The sequence below is a fragment of the Microtus pennsylvanicus genome, chromosome 1 (assembly GCF_037038515.1).
Source record: "Microtus pennsylvanicus isolate mMicPen1 chromosome 1, mMicPen1.hap1, whole genome shotgun sequence".
In the NCBI taxonomy this organism is placed as follows: Eukaryota; Metazoa; Chordata; class Mammalia; order Rodentia; family Cricetidae; genus Microtus; species Microtus pennsylvanicus.
In genome coordinates, this window is record NC_134579.1 from 137676759 (window position 1) to 137683881 (window position 7123).

General features: G+C 41.7%; 1 pseudogene; it reads left to right on the top strand.

The window, feature by feature from the left end:
- Positions 1-5829: 5829 nt before the first annotated feature.
- Positions 5830-6532, top strand: LOC142854354 (RNA-binding protein with multiple splicing-like; annotated as a pseudogene).
- Positions 6533-7123: the final 591 nt, after the last annotated feature.

A 7123-nucleotide genomic window follows, 5' to 3' on the forward strand; every position in this document is an offset into this window, starting at 1 on the left:
GAAAACAGGATCCAACATTCTGCTGTTTGCAAGAAACACACCTCAACCACAAAGACAGGCACCTACTCAGAGTAAAGGGTTGGGAAAAGGCCTATCAAGCAAATGGACCTAAGAAACAAGCAGGTGTGGCCATACTAATCTCTAACAAAGTTGACTTCAAACTAAAATCAATCAGAAGAGATGGAGAGGGGCATTTTATATTCATAACAGGAACAGTTCATCAGGATGAAGTCTCAATCCTGAACATCTATGCCCCTAATATAAAAGCACCCACGTACATAAAAGAAACATTGCTAAAATTCAAGGCAGCCATCAAACCGCACACACTAATAGTAGGAGACTTCAACACTCCTCTCTCACCAATGGACAGGTCAATCAGACAGAAACCTAACAGAGAAATAAGACAATTAATGGAGGTAATGAAACAAATGGACTTAACAGACATCTATAGAACATTCCACCCAAATAGGAAAGAATACACCTTCTTCTCTGCAGCTCATGGAACCTTCTCGAAAATCGACCACATAGTCGGTAACAAAGCAAACATCCACAGTTACAAAAAAGTATTACTAACCACCTGTGTCTTATCAGATCACCATGGATTAAAGTTAGAATTCAACAACAAGGCTACCCCCGGAAAGCCCACAAAGTCATGGAAACTGAACAGCCAACTACTGAACCATACCTGGATTAAGGAAGAAATAAAGAAAGAAATTAAAGTCTTCCTAGAATTCATTGAAAATAAAGAAACAACATACTCAAACTTATGGGACACTATGAAAGCAGTCCTAAGAGGAAAGTTCATAGCACTAAGTGCCCACTTAAAGAAAACAGAGAAAGCTCACATTGGAGACTTAACAGCCCACCTGAAAGCTCTAGAAAAAAAAAGAAGCAGACTCACCTAGGAGGAGTAGGAGACTGGAAATAATCAAACTGAGGGCTGAAATCAATAAAATAGAAACACAGAGAACAATCCAAAGAATCAATGAAACAAAAAGCTGGTTCCTGGAGAAAATCAACAAGATTGACAAACCCCTATCCAAACTAATCAAACGGCAGAGAGAGAATTTGCAAATTAATAAGATCAGAAATGAAAAGGGGGACATAACCACAGACACAGAGGAAATTCAGAGAATCATTAGATCTTACTACAAAAGCCTATATGCCACAAAACTGGAAAATGTAAAGGAAATGGATACTTTCTTAGATAAATATCATTTACCAAAGTTAAATCAGGACCAGGTGAACAATCTAAATAGACCTGTTAGTCGCGAAGAATTAGAAGAGGTTATCAAAAACCTCCCTACCAAAAAAAGCCAGGGCCAGATGGTTTCAATGTGGAATTCTACCAGAACTTCCAAGAAGACCTAATACCTATACTCCTTAATGTATTTCACAATATAGAAACAGAAGGGTCATTACCAAATTTTTTTTATGAAGCTACAGTTACTCTGATACCAAAACCACACAAAGACTCAACCAGGAAAGAGAATTACAGGCCGATCTCACTCATGAACATCGATGCAAAAATCCTCAACAAAATACTGGCAAACCGAATCCAAGAACACATTAGAAAAATTATCCATTATGATCAAGTAGGCTTCATTCCTGAGATGCAGGGCTGGTTCAACATACGAAAATCTATCAATGTAATCCAGCATATAAATAAACTGAAAGAAAAAAACCATATGATCATCTCATTAGATGCTGAAAAAGCATTCGACAAAATTCAACACCCCTTTATGATAAAGGTCTTGGAGAGATTAGGGATACAAGGGTCATACCTAAATATAATAAAAGCTATTTACAACAAGCCGACAGCTAACATTAAATTAAACAGAGAAAAACTCAAAGCCATCCCACTAAATTCAGGAACATGACAAGGATATCCACTTTCTCCATACCTCTTTAATATACTGCTTGAAGTTCTAGCAATAGCAATAAGACAACATAAGGGGATGAAGGGGTTCGTACTGGAAAGGAAGAAGTTAAGCTTTCGTTATTTGCAGATGATATGATAGTATACATAAGCGACCCCAAAAACTCTTCCAAAGAACTCCTACAGCTGATAAACACCTTTGGTAATGTGGCAGGATACAAGATCAACTCCAAAAAATCAGTTGCCTTCCTATACACTAAGGATAAGGAAACAGAGAGGGAAATCAGAGAAGCATCACCTTTCATGATAGCCACAAATAGTATAAAGTATCTTGGGGTAACTCTGACCAAGGAAGTGAAAGATCTATTTGACAAGAACTTTAAGTCTTTGAAGAAAGAAATTGAAGAGGACACCAGAAAATGGAAGGATCTCCCTTGCTCTTGGATTGGGAGGATCAACATAGTAAAATTGGCAATTCTACCAAAAGCAATCTATAGATTCAATGCAATCCCCATCAAAATCCTATCAAAATTCTTCACAGATCTGGAGAAGACAATAATCAACTTTATATGGAAAAACACAAAACCCAGGAGAGCCAAAACAATCTTATACAATAAAGGATCTTCTGGAGGCATCACCATCCCTGACTTCATACTCTATTACAGAGCTACAGTATTGAAAACAGCTTGGTATTGGCATAAAAACAGAGAAGTCGACCAATGGAATTGAATAGAAGACCCTGACTTTAACCCACAAACCTATGAATACCTGATTTTCGATAAAGGAGCTAAAAGCATACAATGGAAAAAAGAGAGCATCTTCAACAAATTGTGCTGGCAAAACTGGAAGTCAATCTATAGAAGAATGAAAATAGATCCATATCTATCTCCATGCACAAAACTCAAGTCCAAGTGTATTAAAGACCTCAATATCAGTCTGCACACATTGAACCTGATAGAAGAAAAGTGGGAAGTACTCTACAACACATGGGCACAGGAGACCACTTCCTACGTATAACCCCAGCAGCACAGACACTAAGGTCATCATTGAATAAATGGGACCTCCTGAGACTGAGAAGCTTCTTTAAAGCAAAGGACACTGTCACTAAGACAAAAAGGCAACCCACTGACTGGGAGAAGATCTTCACCAACCCCGCAACTGACAAAGGTCTGATCTCCAAAATATATAAAGAACTCAAGAAACTAGACCGTAAAAGGCTAATCAACCCAATTATAAAATGGGGCACTGAGCTGAACAGAGAACTCTCAACAGAAGAAGTTCAAATGGCCAAAAGACACTTAAGGTCATGCTCAACTTCCTTAGCGATCAGGGAAATGCAAATCAAGACAACTTTAAGATACCATCTTACACCTGTCAGAATGGCTAAAATCAAAAATACCAATGATAGCCTTTGTTGGAGAGGTTGTGGAGAAAGGGGTACACTCATCCATTGCTGGTGGGAATGCAAACTTGTGCAACCACTTTGGAAAGCAGTGTGGTGGTTTCTCAGGAAATTCGGGATCAACCTACCCCTGGACCCAGCAATACCACTCTTGGGAATATACCTAAGAGATGCCCTATACAAAAGTATATGGTCAACTATGTTCATAGCAGCATTGTTTGTAATAGCCAGAACCTGGAAACAACCTAGATGCCCTTCAATGGAAGAATGGATGAAGAAAGTATGCAATATATACATATTAGAGTACTACTCAGCAGTAAAAAACAATGACTTCTTGAATTTTGCATGCAAATGGACAGAAATAGAAAACACTATCCTGAGTGAGGTAAGCCAGACCCAAAAAGAGGAACATGGGATGTACTCACTCATATTTGGTTTCTAGCCATCAATAAAGGACATTGAGCCTATAATTCATGATCCTAGAGAAGCTAAGTAAGAAGGTGAACCCAAAGAAAAACATATAGGCATCCTTCTGAATATTAATCTTCATCAGGTGATGAAAGGAGATAGAGACAGAGACCCACATTGGAGCACTGGACTGAAATCTCTGTAGTAATAGAGCGGCGGGGCTGCGTCCCCTGCACCCCGGCTGCCTGGCTAACTTATGCCTGAAATAACAACACACAAACTGTATTCATTTAATCACTGCTTGGCCCATTTCTATCTAGCCTCTTCTAGGCTAATTCTCACATATTAATTTAGCCCATTTCTAATCATCTGTGTAGCCCCCCTAGGTGCGCTTACCAGGAAGATTCTAGCCTATGCCCATCCTGGGTCGGAGCTTCATCATGTGTGTCTGCCCGGGAGTGGGGAATGGCATCTCTCTGAGGCATCTGCTCCCGAGAGGAGAGCTGTGGAGTCTGAGCTCACTTCCTCTTCCTCCCAGCGTTCTGTTCTGTTTACTCCTCCCACCTATCTTCTAACCAATGAGGGCCAAGCAGTTTCTTTTTATTTAACCAATGACCTTCCTCCATCAAATCTCAAGGTCCAAATCAGGAGCAGATGGAGAGAGAGCACGAACAAGGAACTCAGGACCGCAAGGGGTTCGCCCACACACTGAGACAATGGGGATGTTCGATCTGGAACTCACCAAGGCCAGCTGGCCTGGGTTGAAAAAGCCTGGGATAAAACTGGACCCACTGAACATAGTGGACAATGAGGACTACTGAGAACACAAGAACAATGGCAATAGGTTTTTTGTCCTATTGCACATACTGGCGTCCAGACCTGCTGAAGCCTTTGGCTCAGGCCTGCTCTCTCAGCAGTGACTGTTTTATACCTGCTCCTGTGGAGGTCATTGCCTCAGGCCTACTCTGATGAAGGCCTCTTGCTGTAGAAAATCTTTCAGCCAGTAGCCTTTAAGTTTTCCTCCTACATGGGTGTGGCCTCTTATACTATATGTGCGGATGTAAAGCTTGCCCACTCTCTTTCTCTTCCGGCTGCTAGATTTGGTTGCTGTTCCTTGTTCGAGCAGACGCCTGTGATCTGTGAGTCTACCCCTAAATAAATAACCTTTTTCATACTGAATTCTGAGTTAGTGTGGGATTTCTTCTTAGCGTCCATCTTCATTTGATGCCCCACATGGATCCCAATTCCACATGTACTGGGTGGACTGGTCTAAAAGGCCTAAATGGTCCACAGTCAGAAGGTCTCCCACCCCACCCACCTGGCATGCTTTCACCTACCAAGTAGTATTTTATAAACCCCTGTCACAACGGAGCTAAGCACGCGACTTGGAAATTTCCCAGGCTCACGCACATTCCCCCAATCCTGGTACCACATTTCTTGTTGCACAGCAACTTGCACAGCTTCTGGTTTGTGCTCCCTGCTTGTGAGTTCTGGGCTCCTTGCTCCTTGTGCAGAATTTATTTAATTGCTTTTAATTTGTCAAGCAAAGCATATTTGTTAGTATTTAACTAGGCACCAATGCAGGAAACCGAAGCTGCACAGGACTCTTTGTGCTGCCACTGGTTGCACCACTGCCATGCAGCTGCAACCGCATCAGCTGCTGGACAATACAGATTATTATACCTAAAACAATTTACTGAATCTCATAATAAAGGTAACTATTTGATTAATAAATATATCAATAAACTTGAAAGTTATATAATTTTAGACAATATACCATGCAAAATTTTAATAACCGTTTTGCTCATACTATAGATTGTATTCTGCAAGGCTTATATGGTTATTGTGATACTTTCATTTATTGGATATTGGGACTCAGTATTTTCTTCATATTATATCCTTAAGAAAACGGTTTGATAACAGAACCAAGAATGAGGCACCTTTAGAAATGATACATTGGGAAGGCCAGCAGCTTGCCCTCTGCCTCACCTCCTCTGCCTTGACCCTGTCAGGACTCTGGGGTTTGCCCAGCCTCTTGGAGGTCTCTGCCCTTCCATGACTCCACACAGTGCCACCCAGCTCCATCCCCACAGCTTGCTTGCTCAACAGCCCAGAGGAAGGTAGCAAGCTGGAAAGCGCGCCCTTGCTCCAGTCCTGTGCCCCAGCCCCATGCGGAGAGGAAGGACCGGGAAGATGAATGGTGGTGTGAAAGTTGATAAGGAGAACACCCCGAGTGAGGCCAACCTTCAGGAGGAGGAGGTCCGGACCCCGTTCGTCAGTGGTCTGCCCCTGGACATCAAACCCCGGGAGTTCTACCTGCTCTTCAGACCATTCAAAGGCTATGAGGGTTCTCTTATAAAACTCCCATCTAAACAGCCTGTAGGTTTTGTCAGTTTTGACAGTCGCTCAGAAGCAGAAGCTGCAAAGAACGCTTTGAACAGCATCCATTTCAATCCTGAAATTCCACAAACACCATGACGAGAGTTTGCTAAGACAAACATGAAGATGGCCAAGAACAAACTCTAGGGACTCCAAACCCCAGTGCTCCTTTGCCCAACACTGTACCTCAGTTCATTGCCAAAGAGCCATATGAGCTCACAGTGCCTGCACTTTATCCAGTAGCCCTGAAGTATGGGCACCATACCCTCTGTACCCAGTGGAGTTAGTGCCTGCTCTGCCTCCTCCTGCTGCTTTCACCTATCCCACCTCACTGCATGCCCAGTGTTTCTCTCCAGAGGCAAAGCTCAGCACACGTCTTTTGTCCACTTCTCCAGCAAATTAGATTTGTCTCCGGGAATGTGTTTGTCACATATCAAAAATATACTTGGGCCTTTACAGGTTAGATCAGTACCAATGGATGAATGAATCCTGCATACAATGAGCATTGAGACATTCGACTACTATACTAAATCTAGGAGAAACAATTTTCAAATGTATGAGGAGACATCAAAATGCCAAATGTTTTAATTGTGGTAGAATAGTACATCTGAGAAGGGCTCGTGGACAAGTAATTCCTAGAAATAATGTCTCCTCTGGAAATGGCAAAAATAAAAGGCATCAACCTTCTGGATTATGTAGAAGGTGTGGCAAAGACTGACATTGGACCAATGAATGCAGATCAACAAAAGACAAACAAGGCAACCCAATACCATCGGACAATTCCTTGTGGGGGGGCTCTTGCAGGACCCTGAGTCAAAAGTGGTCTTGTCATTCCAAGTCACTGTGGAGGAGATGTCTCACCAGGAATATTAAAAAATCCAGTGCCATCTGTAAAAAAACCATACTGTTTTGGATGATGGAATAAATATGGGAGATGAACCAAAAATTCCAATTGGAAATAGGAAACATATATTCTTGCAAACTTCTATAAATGATCAAAGACCAAGGCTAAGAATGCCTATAAATGGCATTGTAATTGTGGGTTTGATAGACAT